Source organism: Brachyhypopomus gauderio, chromosome 21 (assembly GCF_052324685.1).
Source record: "Brachyhypopomus gauderio isolate BG-103 chromosome 21, BGAUD_0.2, whole genome shotgun sequence".
Taxonomy (NCBI): domain Eukaryota; kingdom Metazoa; phylum Chordata; class Actinopteri; order Gymnotiformes; family Hypopomidae; genus Brachyhypopomus; species Brachyhypopomus gauderio.
This window is the reverse complement of record NC_135231.1, coordinates 7,273,584-7,291,264: the sequence shown is the minus strand read 5'-3', so window position 1 is coordinate 7,291,264 and position 17,681 is coordinate 7,273,584. Positions and strand designations below refer to the sequence as shown.

Sequence of the window (17,681 nt, the reverse complement as noted above, 5' to 3'; positions counted from 1 at the left end):
CTACTCACTACCCCAACTCACTGCCCCCACTCACTACCCCTACTCACTACCCCTACTCACTACCCCCACTCACTACCACTACTCACTACCCCTACTCACTATTCCCACTCACTACCCATACTCACTACCCCCACTCACTGCCCCCACTCACTACCCCTACTCACTATCCCCACTCACTACCCCTACTCACTACCCCTACTCACTACCCCAACTCACTACCCCTACTCACTACCCCAACTCACTACCCCTACTCACTACCCCCACTTACTACCTCCACTCACTGCCCCCACTCACTACCCCTACTCACTACCCCTACTCACTACCCCCACTCACTACCCCTACTCACTACCCAAACTCACTACCCTTACTCACTACCCCTACTCACTATCCCCACTCACTGCCCCCACTAACTACCCCTACTCACTACCCCCACTCACCGGCCCCACTCACTACCCCTACTCACTACCCCAACTCACTACCCCCACTCACTGCCTCCACTCACTACCCCTACTCACTACCCCCTCTCACTACCCCAACTCACTGCCCCCACTCACTACCCCTACTCACTACCCCAACTCACTACCCCTACTCACTGCCCCCACTCACTACCCCTACTCACTACCCCCACTCACTACCCCTACTCACTACTCCCACTCATTACCCCTACTCACTACCCCAACTCACTACCCCTACTCACTATCCCCACTCACTGCCCCTACTCACTACCCCTACTCACTACCCCCACTCACCGGCCCCACTCACTACCCCTACTCACCGGCCCCACTCACTACCCCTACTCACTATCCCCACTCACCGGCCCCACTCACTACCCCCACTCACTACTTCCACTCACTACCCCTACTCACTACCCCAACTCACTACCCCTACTCACTGCCCCCACTCACTACCCCTACTCACTACCCCCACTCACTACCCCTACTCACTACTCCCACTCATTACCCCTACTCACTACCCCAACTCACTACCCCTACTCACTATCCCCACTCACTGCCCCCACTCACTACCCCCACTCACCGGCCACACTCACTACCCCTACTCACTATCCCCACTCACCGGCCCCACTCACTACCCCCACTCACTACTTCCACTCACTACCCCTACTCACTACCCCTACTCACTACCCCCTCTCACTACCCCAACTCACTACCCCAACTCACTGCCCCCACTCACTACCCCTACTCACTATCCCCACTCACTACCCCTACTCACTACCCCCACTCACTGCCTCCACTCACTACCCCTACTCACTATCCCCACTCACTACCCCTACTCGCTATCCCCACTCACTGCCTCCACTCACTGCCTCCACTCACTACCCCTACTCACTATCCCCACTCACTACCCCTACTCACTACCCCCACTCACTGCCTCCACTCACTACCCCTACTCACTATCCCCACTCACTACCCCTACTCACTACCCCCACTCACTACCCCCACTCACTGCCTCCACTCACTACCCCAACTCTCTGCCCCCACTCACTACCCCTACTCACTATCCCTACTCACTACCCCAACTCACTACCCCTACTCACTACCCCCACTCACTACCTCCACTCACTGCCCCTACTCACTACCCCTACTCACTATCCCCACTCACTACCCCTACTCACTACCCCCACTCACTGCCTCCACTCACTACCCCTTCTCAATGTCAAAGTCAAATTTATTTATATAGTGCTGTACAACACATGTTGTCACAAAGCAGCTTTACAAGCGCATGGGTCCAGATCCCTAATGAGCAAGACAGGGGTGACAGTGGCAAGGAAAAACTCCCTAGGCAGAGATTAAAAAGAAACCTTGGGAGGACCAAGACTCTAAAAGGGCACACATCCTCCATTGGGTGGCCCAGCTAGAAGTCCATTTTTATAGTTCTATATATTGTGTATGTTGACCTACTCACCTACTCACTACCCCTACTCACTACCCCTACTCACTGTCCCTACTCACTACCCCTACTCATTTCCCCCCTCACTAGCCCCACTGCCTGTCTTTACTTACTACCCCCACACCCCACCCCTACTCACTGCCCCCATGACTGTCACACACTCATTTTGTCATTTTGACTCTTCAGTCTTTTTCTAAGTCTACTAAACGTGTGTGGCTAAGAGCTGCTGTAACGAAATACACAACAAATAAAAAAGACAACGATGAATTAATCCATTCAGTGAGAACATTCCCAGATGACAAAGTAAATGAAGGAAACCTTTATTGGGACTGACTCTAAACTGCACCTTGAAAGTTACAGTTGTTATCTCCGCCAACTCTGGCAGTGTTTATTGTATCAGAGAGACCAAACAAATTACACATCGTAAATTACGCATCTTTTTAATGCAATAAGGCCTCTCTGGGCTAGTCCATACCTACACCCATCATGCAGCCATTTGTCATTTGGTGTCGCCCGTGGCACTATAACACAATTAGCAATGCCACCATGCAGAGAGGGTAAACTTTCAGCGTTGCACTCACATTCACAACGCACATCTGCCCCTGATTTGGCTGACTCCTTCCTGATAGAGTGAACCTAATTAATTTCGCCAGGGAACAGTGTTGTTAATTTTCTACAGGGTGACAAAACAGACTCCTCACGAGTCCTGCTGTGTCACTCCGCAGACGGACGAGCACCGCCGGACGCATCCCGCTGACTTCTGACGGGTCTGTGTCCGACGTGCCCTCACCCTCAGGAGGTAATCAAAGGGCACCTTTGTCTCCTTCGCGGTACTGTAAAGGGGGACAGTGAGCCAGCTTATGTCAGGCTCGGTGTGACCTAACGGAGTCACTTCACAGGACGCCCCTAGCCTTCATCCTTCTGTGGGGAGCCACCAAGAGCCTTCGGTGTTCTTCATCTGCCTTTTGTTCCTTCCGGATCTTTCCCTCTGAGACCTGAGAGAAGGAGGGAACTTAAGGAAGCGAATTAGGACGAAGTGCGCAGTTCCGCCTGAGGGGGTGACACAACCCGCAGGACGTCATTGACAAACACTGTAAAGCAAGTCAGCGGCAAATCCCAGACGTCCACTCCATCAGCTGTGGGCTGTGCTCCAATTCTGAAACACTCGGCTGTCCTTCACTTCCCTTATCCACTTCCACTTGGGGTGGATCTGTAGCACAGGTGCTCACAGTTGTCGTTTTAGAGATTAAGTCTTTTAAAATGTCCGTATAACAGCTGTCAGTTTACAAATAATTGCCCTGGTACATTTACTCGCTATTTGTCCATCTATGATGGTTGTGTTGAGTGAAAGATAAAAGGGAAAGTGGGAGAAAGTCAATCAGACCTTTCAAGAAGCTGCTCTCTCTCTCTCTCTCTCTCTCTCTCTCTCTCTCTCTCTCTCTCTCTCTCTCTCTCTCTCTCTCTCTCTCTCTCTCTCTCTCTCTGTATCTCTCACAACCGCTATGCAGCACAAACTCTTCACATTATGCAGTGCCCTCAAACAGTAATGACTTTCTTAATGAACAAAAAGGAAAATCTGCATGAACTCATAAGCCAAAAGCCTTACGATTAAACTGGACGGAAAACGGAAGAGCTTTTTACCTAAACTGCGTAGGCAAACTAGTGAGGTAATTACAAAGACCTTCAAACCCACAACAGCCAGGGCGACATAGCGCTAAGATGCTCAGGAACATTAATGAAGTTTATTATTATTTGACATTATCAGCCATCCCATGTGATATAGAACAGAACTCACACACACTTCCACATTTCTTTACACTGTGGTTCTTAAGACTGAAGAGACAATCTAGACCCCAATTTCCAGTGGCATATGCCTGGAAATGAAGATAATGTCAACAAAGGGGCAGAATATAAACAAATGCTTACATAAGCAGATGATTCCACTTTCTGTCGTCCGTAGCACCTTCCATTTTTTGCAATGTCTGCATGCTTGGAATCCAACTGGCCATGATAGCTAGCATGATGGACAGAGTCAGAAAGGAATTAAACCTCTGGAGGTCAGAGTCTCTAAAAATACCTCCTTTGCCAAGGAGCAAAAGCAAAACATATTAACACATAGAGAAACAGCCTTTCAAGGCTTCGGGAAAAGGCACGAAGCCCCTGTTGTTATACTGGCACATGCTAAAACATCACAACATTTACAGGCTTTTAGATCTCTGTTAGGTGTTAATAATAAAACCGAGAGGAAACAAAAGCCTAAATTAGCCCAATGTTCGTTTCAAGGTTTATTTTAAGGCTGTGCGAAAAGGTGTTTTTTTTAAATGCCATAAAGTACAAGTGACTCAAAGGCCAAAAATGACTAAGCTTCCACCTGTGGATCTGCAGTAGCTTCTGTGGTAATCTTTTGATTGGATTAGGATTGGAGCACATCGCTAAACTATTAAAAATAACACTGTAATGACGACGGCTGTTGATTGGCATTTCCTCTTGGAAATCAAAGACAATCACTGTGAACTATGACATTGCAACCCATGAAGGGTCATTTTTACTCTGTGTCGTTACCCAGTCGTATGGGTTACCCAGTGTCGCAGAGCAATACTCAACAGAAAAGCAATATTTGCAGCTTTGATTAAGCGAGTAAATCAAACTCATCCACATCCATCATGGGACGTGACATTTATTTGAATGTTTAACAAGGTCAGTCCAATTCTTCAGCTCTCCTATCATCATAGAGCTACACAGCAGCTTCTGATGAAATGTCATGATATAAGTTCATAATATATGGAAATTGCTAAAATAATAATAATAATAATCTTGTCCACTTGCGAGCAGGACTTTGAGAGAGGCCTCTTTGAAAGAGATATTGTTGATATTCGCTGCCTTTGCCGAGTCAAAATTAGTTGTGGTTGAGTGTCACATGCATCTCACGTCACACGTAAACACAATTCAGAATCCAACCAAATTAGGTGGATAAATAGAAGGTTCCTGTTGTTGGTACAAGCACTGCACACTGACTGGCTAGTGCCAAAGCTCTGTTTAACAGTGTTATACAGTGTACCATCGAGGTAGGACGCAGTGCTCAGTGTATGAATCACACTCAAGTGCAGGCTATCAGTGTGCCCAGCAGGTTTGCTGGGGTTAAAATAACAGTACAGGAGGCTCAAAGGCCATGTGCACATATTTAGATACTGAAAGCGTAAATTTAAAACACGCAACTCTGTTAGGCCTCACTCTGATTGCTACATGTTATGCTGGCTGGTGTACACATGGACACAGTATTCGATTATATAAACATGTAGCCTATAATTCCAAATGAATCTGACTCTGGCCCTTGACAGTACGAGTGTAGAGTTCTGGCACTATGTTGCGAACAGACACATATTCCTACTGAATACGTTTGTACATTATTACTTGTTATAGAAAGAATGCGGTCATTCCAGAATCATGTCAGAATGAGCAAGGTTAACCTGTAACACCGTTATGCTACACCCTCCTCCGTTATGCTGAGTAATCCACTCTGCTTACCACCAAAAACAATCAACAATGAACTTCTGATGAATTCAGAAAACACTTTCACCAAAAACAATGAATTTCAATAACCAGAATTCAAAAGCTACTACTATGTAGCATTTCTCTGTCACTCACTAATTAGCCAGAGAAGGCTGGAATACTTTATCTGTACACCCATGCCTATGTAGCCCAGATTTCTGGTCAGCTTAATTAATGATTATGAGTTCAATTGTAATGTAGTTTTCTTTGATGACGTGTTGCCTGTCCAAAATTCACATAAACTTGAATTGTCTAAAGTGAAACTTGAATTTTTTGAATTGTCTAAAAATGTCTAAAAAGTAAAAACATTACTTGTAAATTCTAAGGCAATATTTATTCTTTCTCTCTAAAACATACGTTTTATAACGTAATGTATATGTGCCCAGCAAGCAGCCAAGGGCTCCTTCCTCTTCATACTCCTCACACCAGTCAACTTCTCTATCATTTCGCAAAGCTGGCTATCACCATTGTGAAGATCATACCCACAACCCATCTGTACCTCTGTGGATCCTCTTCTTCATTTATCTCCTTTCTCATTTTTGCTTTCTTTATTTTGTGTGTTTTCTATCTGATTATAATTCTCCCTACCCCTCCATGTGCCACCCAGATGCCACACTAGTATTAGCAGAGTGCCAAACGCCAGACTGTCCCGCTGCCTTCAACCGCAGCTGTGAAAATGTGCCACAGGCGTGAGGGTCAACCGCTGACTCGGGTCTGTCTGCCAACGTCTGCGAGTAACAGCCATGAAGGAAACCTCTCGTTCACGTGGGGAGAGGGAGTCACGGGAGAGAGAGGACACGATGGCTATAACACCACAGCGGGACAGAGACACATCGGCACGACGGTGTTGTTGTGACTCCAGCCCGTCACTAGACGTGCGCCATCTCTGTCCCTCATCCCTCCGTCCACCTTCGTCACACGTCCAATTTCTGTCCTGTAGGTAATCGATCCGCACCGCTACCACCATGTTTATTACATCTGTTAATCATGATGAAAGCATGTGATGACATTATAAACACTACACAGCCTGAGATCCAGCTATCCTCACCCCTCCACACACACACACACACACACACACACACACGCACACACACACACACACCCTCTGTAGAGACAGCAAGTTGGAAATACTGGACATAGCACCATCCCAATTACTTTATTTTATGACTCCTTATAGAGGGACATATTTTCAGAGTTTGTTTTCCAAGGAGATGGGCATGTTGGATAGGTTAGATGAATTAGCCTTGACTCTCAAACAATCTACATCCTACACATTCAAGCATACCGCACAGAGGATGGTTCATGTAATTATAACCACCAATAGACAGGCCCTGGTTTGTATCTCTCTACAGCAGATTTTGGCAGTGAATTTAGAAAAATGTTGGCTAGGCTGTCCAGGAGGATGTCTACACTACCAATAGCATAATTGCTGGGGCGGAGAACAGAGGGCAGTCACACTGGGGCCTGTGGCACTCCCCAGCAACTAGGGCTATAGAGGACCCCCAAGCTGGTTCAGAGGATGGGCCCCCAACGACTGATCCCTCACAATAGATCCCCCACAACAGATCCCCCAGCAACTGATCCCCCAGCGACTGATCCCCCCACAACAGATCCCCCAGTGACTGATCCCCCATGACAGATCCCCCAGGAACTGATAGCCCCATGACAGATCCCCCAGGGACTGATAGCCCCATGACAGATCCCCCAGGGACTGATAGCCCCATGACAGATCCCCAAGCGACTGATTCCCCAGTGAGTGAACCTCAGCAACTGATTCCGCAGTGAGTGATACGCCAGCAACTGATCCCCCAGCGACTGATCCCCCAGTGAGTGATCCCCCAGCGATTGATCCCTCACAATAGATCCCCCACAACAGATCCCCCAGCAACTGATCCCCCAGCGACTGATCCCCCCACAACAGATCCCCCAGTGACTGATCCCCCATGACAGATTCCCCAGGGACTGATAGCCCCATGACAGATTCCCCAGGGACTGATAGCCCCATGACAGATTCCCCAGGGACTGATAGCCCCATGACAGATCCCCCAGGGACTGATAGCCCCATGACAGATCCCCAAGCGACTGATTCCCCAGTGAGTGAACCTCAGCAACTGATTCTGCAGTGAGTGATACGCCAGCAACTGATCCCCCAGCGACTGATCCCCCAGTGAGTGATCCCCCAGCGATTGATCCCGCAAGGTCTCCCAAGACTGTGCTTCCAAACTAGACCCCTACAATTCCAACTGGGCCCATCTATTATAAAGGAGCAGGCCCTTTGACATAACAATAGTTGTTACCAGCCAGCCTAAACATACCCAGTTATGCCCCCATTTGCTATGAATGCATCTCATCCATGCTAAACAAATGCTTAAATGGGAAAATGATCTTTCAAACATGATATATTCATTATTATTCTCAAATCCTAAGACATGAAAGTAATTGCATTAAAATATATGAAAATATGTATTTTTTAAAATATGCATGTCATGTAGTAATAGTTCTTGGGAAAATTCTCATTGCGCCCGAAACATTAGCTAAATATGGCATATATTTACCGTGATCCAAATCGGTAGTCTAGCGTAAACATTTATGTTAATGTTAGAGGGGTCTTAGGAGACTTAGACTTTTAATGTATTCTGTGGTATACTGGTGGTAGCTGTGAAGATATTAAGGAATTTCAAGCACAAAAACAAAGAGAAAGGAACAAAATTCAACAGTGAGGATAAAAACACGTGACTGAAATAGACTTCCTGAGCTGTATTCCCCTGAAGGAGAGAGGGTGATGTAACAGGGCCGACTACTTCAGGTTCATGATGCAGGTGACATGGATGATCAGTGATCATGGCACACGTTCTCCACCTGTAGGCAGTGGCGGACTTAGCAATTTGGGGGCTCAAGGCGAATTTAGCTAGGGGGCCCATCAACATTAATATGCGAGAAGTAAGTCAGCTAATCAGGGGGCCCCTATACATTGGGCTGCAGTGGGAGGGGCCCAAGGCAGTTGCCTAGCCACGCCTCTATGCAAAGACCGCCTCTGCCTGTAGGACCTGTAGGGGTTTCCTTGATCACAATATAGGCTTGTTCTAGGAAATACTCATCCCTTTTTGCACCGGGGCCCAGAGGATCTTGGTTACGCCACTGTGCACCACGGTCCAGTTGGTATGAACAGGACATCAGTGACATCATCCTTTCATCCAAACAGAACAATATCAACCAACTTTCAATTCAACGTCTGAACGTGCTGAATTGAAGTTTCATACCACTGCACAGCAACCACTGGAAAATAAGCTTGTTGACAGTTCCTGAGTCTTGACAATTAACTGCTGATAATATAAGAAGTGAGTCTTCACTCCAGTCTACACAAGAGGAGTCTTTGACAGGTTTTTTTCCCAGTTGTCTTGCGAATGTCAAAACAGCCACAGCCCCCATTGGAGTACACAGTGATATCTGCACGTGCTCACAAGATTCTGTGTCCGAGAGAAAGTGTCAAAGCCCTCTCTTTGGCTGCTGATCTGACACCAGTAAAAAACACAAAACTGATCCTAGATCAGTGTTTACAAACAACTGCAATGGTGACTTAGAAAAAAAATCTTACAACATTATTGCATTTTAGGAGTTACAGTAATTAAGCTTAGAGTTTTATTATTCGATTTATCATTCGAAACCCTGAACTCAGGTGTCCAGGTAATGCTGCAACAGTCACATTGCAAATCACGTTTTTTTGCCTATGCATCTGGGGAAGGTTTCCAAATCAGCTTTAGCGTTTTTCTTTTAGTGGATTGATTATCTGTTGTGTGGCATGATCCTGTCATGCTTGTTGAATGCAGGCAATCAGTCTCATGCCACCTGATGCTGCATCAGAACTGTTCTAAAGTCACACTTCGTTGGAACTGACGACCGCAGTAATCATCCATGCTGAGCACACGGTGATGTCCCTAAGGTACTGTGACCTCCCCCTCTTCCCATGATGCTGTGCTTCTGGAAGGCCCGTTGAAGCAGAAACATGGCTCTGCTGATACAAAACCAAAAGGCTGTTTGCTAGGAGCTCAAGGCTTTTGTGCACAGGAACAATACCCACAGAGGCTTTGATGACAGCATTTTCTTAGCTCCGATCCAAGGCTACGTCTTTTTAGAGCAATAACAGCAACATCCCATCATAGTCATCTCGACTAAGACAAAACAGACCCTTTGCAGCCTACACCAGAGGCTGCCACGACTGTGTTGTATCCCTGTCTTTGTCTTGGGACCATCGATGTTCTGACAAGGTCTCACAGTTCAAGTGCTCAGAACCTGCACTGAGCTGTAATGAGACACAAATGAGACCTCTGTGTTTTCCCTCATTTACACTCATGCCTTGCACTAAACTCTCTGAGTTTATGATACAATTGTTTAAATAATCATACATTTATTTTAGAAAACAGGAAACCAAGAAGATAGTCATGCATCCATTTACGTAGTTAGGTTTTTGACCAAAAAGAAAAAAACTGAAACCATGCTTTCACAGGTCTCTTTGGCTATGTCTGCATTTCTGCAAATCTGCTGGCTACATCTGCACTGGAAGTGGAACACTGTGCTCACATGTGTTATTACTGTTTTTTACAGCAATCAATCCAAAAGACATAAAGACATGACTATGATATATGACTATATGATGAGTTTGCTATTTTCAAATAGGTGATTTATCAGGAATGCTGAAGTCCTAAATAAGGGACTTTAGTGACCTTAATCCTTACGTGCTTGTTCTATTACGGTAGAACTGTTCAGTTCCTCCATACTACAGCAATTGGTGAAGTTGTGTTATAAATCTTAGGCTTTGATGTGCACCACTACACCTTTGGGCCCAGTTTCCCAAAAGAACCGTTGCGTAGATCATCTTTGTATTATGAACCTTTAGGGAGCTCTGATTTGTATCTCAGCAATCAATTACACCCCCACTGGGTTTCTGATTGTAGGAGGTGGCACCCGGCGACAGCAGCGGAGGTCTCCGACATGCACGCACAAAATGACGCACCGTTTGGCCCTCATCTGCATACCCGCCCAGAGAAGGAGTCACACCCCACATGCCAGCTGGCCTGAAGCCAAGCACAGGACATCTGAGGAGAAGGTCTGCAGATATCCGCCAACTTCAGGACGGCTGGGACTTCGGGCCAGCTGATTAGCCTTTTCTTACTGCTCATGCACATGTAGGATCCTGCCATAATCTTAAGTGGACATGTCAAACTTTATAAATGTGATACCAGGTGAAGACTGAGAAACAAGCCTGTAACAAAGGGCAGAGAGATACAGAGAGAGAGAGAGAGAGAGAGAGAGAGAGAGAGCACTATAATGTTATAATATTCTCAGTGACTAAATGACTGCTGTCCCTTACTGACACAGTGTTACCAATGATTCATATGATAACTATCCAAAGGGTAAGCACATACAGTCTAAAGGAGTAATGATAGTGTGTATCTGACATTACTGATCTCACTGTCCAGAATCTGATGGATGAATAGATGTGTCCTGCAGGTAAGGTACACTATGGTGGATCAGGTTTTTGTTACAGTATGAGCAACTTTGAATAGATAGATAGATAGATAGATAGATAGATAGATAGATAGATAGATAGATAGATAGATAGATAGATAGATAGATAGATAGATAGATAGATGGATGGATGGATGGATGGATGGATGGATGGATGGATGGATGGATGGAGATCTGAGCCTCTGTCATTGAGAGACCTAGAACCTTTTATTTTCTGAGCGAGCCAACTTCCTTGAAGCCCCACCAACAACAACAACGCAACGTCTAAGCTAAGCAAAATACAAACAAAATCATATCGTAAACGTCTCAACAGCTGAACTGAAAGCACATATGCCCGTTCACAGCTGGCCACTGCGAACGATAAAGTGCAAAATGCGTCAGAATTCACCCACAGATGCTGCTGAAATCTTAAAGGTCTTTTCTCCTCCCTTACAGAGTTCAGGTTCAGCTTCAAGCCGACATATCACGCAATTTCAATGAATTTTTGCCAAAAAAAAAGAGCTACTCACCAAACAGATGAATTTCAAATTTTACATATCCTCTCCGTCCTCTGTTGATCGTGGTGTTTAGCCTCTGTAGACAGACGCGGTATCCTATTAGTAATCTACACGTTACATCCTACTGCAATAAGAGAGATTCGGCAGACACCGGTAATGTTTGTTTTCTGGTGGTAGCAGCATCCGCGGCGGTGACACAGACTCCAAACGTGCACCAGTGTTATTCTAACGACGACAAATCGTGGAATTTAACGGAAGACTTTCCAGTCGTGAGTGTAGTCTGTTAGGGGGCGAGAGGACGCGCTCGACCGAAGGAAGGCGACCATAGTTCACTTATGTTGGCATTGAGGAGAAGAGACGGTTCTCCGTGACGAGCGGTGATGCTGCGGCGTTCAGCGGTCTTTGGGGATTCAGGAAAGGAGATAGGTAGGAGTGAGGGGGCTCCGCGCCGAGACATCACACACAGCACAGGCACAGGGAGGGGGAAAACCGCAATCCAACAGTTGCCTAGGCTCCATACTTTATATACGTGTCTAGTATTCTGTAAACATCATCGGCAATTCATGTTTTCAGAATTAAATCTTGGACTGCTTCTTTCATAATTATTACGTATGTTTTTTATACACACATACACACGCACAAACACGCACACACACACACACACACACACACACACACACCTTAATGATCAGTCATTTGTCACTGACTAATTTCTGCCTCCCTTTTAGTTCAATTGCTCACAGACTGACCTCAGAATCAAAGTTCTTTGGCGGTAAGTGACCACAGGCCTTCCCTGAATTACTCGGTACATTTTAACATGTTCGGAGCTTGACAATGAGGATCTCTGTATGGACATTTAGCCGTGTAGGACATCTAACCTTGGAGTGTCCGTGAACAGCAAATAAAGACGAAAGGGTGATGTGTCCTGCATGAATTATTGACTGGACGGCAGTGATTCCTTTCACGTAGTCCAGTGGAGTAGGGCAGGATTTTAGGGGCCCACCGTCAGACAGCAGACTCGGTTTATTTCCTGGTGGAAGTATTAAAGACCTGACCAGTTTGAAGCAAGAGAGCTTTCTTTTGAGGTGATGGTCTCCTCAGTCACTCCGCACTAAGACACACACGCACACGCGCAGGTGCTTTCTCGTGTGGATACTCTTATGTGTCTTGCTTCTTGTCTGCAGTCCTCTCTCACTTTCACACTGGTATCTTGGCACCTGGATGTCCATGTTGTCCACACAGCTCTTTGATTCAACAGCCTTGTCTTGCGTTGGAAGGTCTCACGTTGATATGGTGGCACTATGATCATTTGGTGCTCCCCAAGAGACACAAGTTGATCAATCAGAAATGAAAGATCAGAACTGATCAAGCCAGTCCAACATCTTTAAGCTAAGTGTACCTCAACTAAGAAATTCACCTCCGATTGTTGGTCCCTACCTGTGACTGTGTGTTTTACAACAAGCTGGCTGGCCCTGTTTTTATGTTTATATATTTGTGCACATTACCACTGACTTTTGTGCAAAAGCTTAAGTACTTGGCCGGCCAAGTCAGCACAAACACAGACAAATATATATTGGGCTCTCAAACTTTCAAAAGTAGTTCAAATAGTCCAGATATTCTACAGGAGTTCTAGGATAGATTTAGGTCAACATCAAAAGCTTCGATCACGAGCCTGACACAAATCAGCACAGCTACCAGTGGGGAGGGAGCTGTAAACAGGGCCTATGCATATGCCTCAGTCTGACACATGCATATGCCACTCCAGAGATCGTGACCTCTACCCCCTTGACCTCTACCCCATAAGCTCTACTCCTATGACTTCTACTCCATGCCCTGTACCGCACATTCCTTCTACCCCTTGACCTCTACCCTCTGACCTCTACTCATGCTCGATATCCCCTGTGTCCTCTACGTCTATGCCTTCTACCATCATGACCTCTGAAGCCCGTGCCCCCTACCCCATGTCCTCTACCCCATGCTCTCTACCCCATGCCCCCTACCCCATGCTCCCTACCCCATGCCCCCTACCCCTTGCTCCCTACCCCATGCCCCCTATCCCATGTCCCCTAACCATCATGACCTCTGCCCTGTACCTCACCCTGTTCTTCTATACAATTGCTCGATGCACATGTGTCAAACAATTAACAGTTTTATAGCACAAAATCTCAAAGAGCTTGAACCCAAAAAATTACCATGTATGAGCTTCTACCATGTATGAAGCATTTTGCTTTTTCTTGGAAGCGTTGCTACGGTCACTAGCTCCAAGGTGACTAGTGGCGATGCAATAGGAGGTGACAGGCTGTGATGATGTGATTATGTGTCAGCACAGCAGAGCTTCCCGAATACCTGCTTTCACTTACCTGCTACAGCATGGTGCACACAACGTCAAGACATTGATTCACAGTGAGCTTGCCTGCTGTTTTGTTGATATTTTTGCGTTTGTTGTTTGTTTTTATTCTACCTTGGCAGTACTGCAAAATTTCTATAAGCACCTTTGAGTGACTTCTTAATGCTATAAATATGAAAGCAGGAAATAGATAAAGAGTGATGAGTTCTAAAGACTGGAGAGATGAAGACTGAACATGGCTAAAGACTAAAGAGGACTAAAGACTGAAGAGGGATAAAGACTGAAGAGGACTAAAGACTGGAGAGCTAAAGACTGAAGAGGACTAAAGACTGAAGAGGGATAAAGACTGAAGAGGGATAAAGACTGGAGAGCTAAAGACTGAAGAGGACTAAAGACTGAAGAGGGATAAAGACTGGAGAGGGATAAAGAATGGAGAGCTAAAGACTGAAGAGGGATAAAGACTGAAGAGGACTAAAGAATGGAGAGCTAAAGACTGAAGAGGACTAAAGACTGAAGAGGGATAAAGACTGAAGAGGGATAAAGACTGGAGAAGGATAAAGACAGAAGAGGACTAAAGACTGGAGAGGGATAAAGACTGAAGAGGACTAAAGACTGAAGAGGACCAAATACTGAAGAGGGATAAAGACTGAAGAGGGATAAAGACTGGAGAGGGATAAAGAATGGAGAGCTAAAGACTGAAGAGGGATAAAGACTGAAGAGGACTAAAGAATGGAGAGCTAAAGACTGAAGAGGACTAAAGACTGGAGAGGGATAAAGACAGAAGAGGACTAAAGACTGGAGAGGGATAAAGACTGAAGAGGACTAAAGAATGGAAAGCTAAAGACTGAAGAGGACTAAAGACTGAAGAGGGATAAAGACTGAAGAGGGATAAAGACTGGAGAGGGATAAAGACAGAAGAGGACTAAAGACTGGAGAGGGATAAAGAATGGAGAGCTAAAGACTGAAGAGGACTAAAGAACGGAGAGCTAAAGACTGAAGAGGACTAAAGACTGAAGAGGGATAAAGACAGAAGAGGACTAAAGACTGGAGAGGGATAAAGACAGAAGAGGACTAAAGAATGGAGAGGGATAAAGACTGAAGAGGACTAAAGAATGGAGAGCTAAAGACTAAAGAGGGATAAAGACTGGAGAGGACTAAAGACTGGAGAGGGATAAAGACTGAAGAGGGATAAAGAATGGAGAGCTAAAGACTGAAGAGGACTAAAGACTGAAGAGGGATAAAGACAGAAGAGGACTAAAGACTGGAGAGCTAAAGACTGAAGAGGGATAAAGACTGAAGAGGACTAAAGACTGAACATGTCTAAAGACTGAAGAGGACTAAAGACTGGAGAGGGATAAAGACAGAAGAGGACTAAAGACTGGAGAGGGATAAAGACAGAAGAGGACTAAAGAATGGAGAGGGATAAAGACTGAAGAGGACTAAAGAATGGAGAGCTAAAGACTAAAGAGGGATAAAGACTGGAGAGGACTAAAGACTGGAGAGGGATAAAGACTGAAGAGGACTAAAGAATGGAGAGCTAAAGACTAAAGAGGGATAAAGACTGGAGAGGACTAAAGACTGGAGAGGGATAAAGACTGAAGAGGGATAAAGAATGGAGAGCTAAAGACTGAAGAGGACTAAAGACTGAAGAGGGATAAAGACAGAAGAGGACTAAAGACTGGAGAGCTAAATACTGAAGAGGGATAAAGACTGAAGAGGACTAAAGACTGAACATGTCTAAAGACTGAAGAAGACTAAAGACTGGAGAGGACTAAAGACTGGAGAGGGATAAAGACAGAAGAGGACTAAAGACTGGAGAGGGATAAAGACTGAAGAGGACTAAAGAATGGAGAGCTAAAGACTGAAGAGGGATAAAGACTGAAGAGGACTAAAGACTGAAGAGGGATAAAGACAGAAGAGGACTAAAGACTGGAGAGCTAAAGACTGAAGAGGGATAAAGACTGAAGAGGACTAAAGACTGAACATGTCTAAAGACTGAAGAGGACTAAAGACTGGAGAGGACTAAAGACAGAAGAGGGATAAAGACAGAAGAAGACTAAAGACTGGAGAGCTAAAGACTGAACATGGCTAAAGACCGAATATGGCTAAAGACTGAAGAGAGCTAGACATGACAATAGAAATTGAGCTTCATTGTCTCAATGCTTTATGTGGGCATTGTGTCCCTGTTCCCTTTTACACGTTATTGCAGCAACAGGTGTTAAATCAGAATAAATCAGCAGATCACTTTATTCTTGTAAATCACACAAGGTTAACAAGTTTTTCAAGAAGACAATATGGGTAAAGAGCCACTTTAAATACATTTAACTAAAATTTATTGGTTATTGGTTAAATTTATATGAAATACATGAAAGTTGGATTAAATTTATATGAAATACATGACAAGCAGTGAATAATTATTTCAAACTTTTTTTTAACTTTTTAAAGCACTGGGAGAATTAGACATGTGCAAAGTGATCCAATCTGAATACAATCACAGGCCCGAAATTATTAAATAATTATCTCCAAACCCACCGCCTTTATATCTGATCAATTATATTAAAAGATGGCAATCTTCCTAGTAAAGCATTTTGAAAAACACCTTGAAGGATATGGAATATTGCTTTCCAAGTCAAGGGGTCTGAAGTGTAACCTTGCGTGAGATTAGGTAAATGAATGCTTAACAGCCAGAGATCAGGAGAGTTTAATAACCTTAGCAAAATTCCAGTCTCTTATCAAACCTACAGTATCTTCAAAATATATCTGCAATATATGTAAGCCAAGCCAGGCCCACCAAGACAATTATGACAAATTTAAAATACTTTGGTTTGCAAATAAAGTTTCAATACATTTAAAATCATACATATGATTTCTTAGTTGTGATTTCTTCAAGCTAATAAAGAACATTCCACAGTCCAATTGCAACGCCCCAGAAGTCACGTGAGGACACAGTCGCGAGGAGGCTGAGGGTTTATTACATACAGAAGTGCTTTTAGTGGGAGATGAAGCAATACACAAACTACCCACACAAAGATCAGATATACACTTACACTGACGACGGGGCAGGATAAAACAGACAAACATCCCACATTACATCAGAAAAGGGGAATACATGAACATTATCAGAATTACACAGGGAGAAAACTCAAGAGGACTATTGAAATACACAAATAGACACAAAATAGCTAAACGTAGAAACTAAGACACTAAATTACTAAACACAAAACACAGTACTGACATGAACGTGAGTACAGACAAGATGCGAGGGTATTTAACAAAATAGCTAAACCTACTAATTAAGAAGACACCGAATTACTAAACACGAAACAGTAATACTGACATGAACACGAGCTCAAACCAGATGTGAAGGTATTTAACAAAATGCTAAACACAGAAACTAAGAAAATGTTATGTTACTAAACACGAAACAATAGAGCTGACACGAACGCAAGCACAAACCTGACCTAAGAGACTAAGACGACAAGGTCATCCACCATAAATATATATGAACAGGCCGCGGGAATACAATGAAGTTCACAGACAGACGATGACCAACCCAGACAAGGAAAAAATACGGGGTATAAATAATCAGCCCAATGAGAGAGAAAACCGTGATGGTGACCGTGATGGCTGGAAACGAGGAGGTTGAACATGGGCGTGAAAATAAAGGTAAACAAAACGTACATGGAAAAAAACTGGTGATTGACAGCGGGGTGGGGCTACACTACATGCCGCATGTAAATATGTATGTATGTCTATATATAAATACATCTAGGAAAAGTGCATAAAGGTTGTTGCTGCCATAGTAACCTACTGAAGAACACGTTCCTTCATTCCGTGTCCCCCTATCACTGCCC

General features: G+C 44.7%; 1 protein-coding gene across 1 annotated transcript in view; it reads right to left on the bottom strand.

The window, feature by feature from the left end:
- dlgap4a (discs, large (Drosophila) homolog-associated protein 4a) overlaps positions 1-11,902 on the bottom strand; it is an 86,376-nt gene extending 74,474 nt beyond the window's left edge. Inside the window, exon 1 of the mRNA XM_076983730.1 lies at positions 11,493-11,902. The gene's annotated coding sequence lies outside the window, so the exon portion shown is untranslated. The remainder of the gene's footprint in view (positions 1-11,492) is intronic.
- Positions 11,903-17,681: the final 5,779 nt, after the last annotated feature.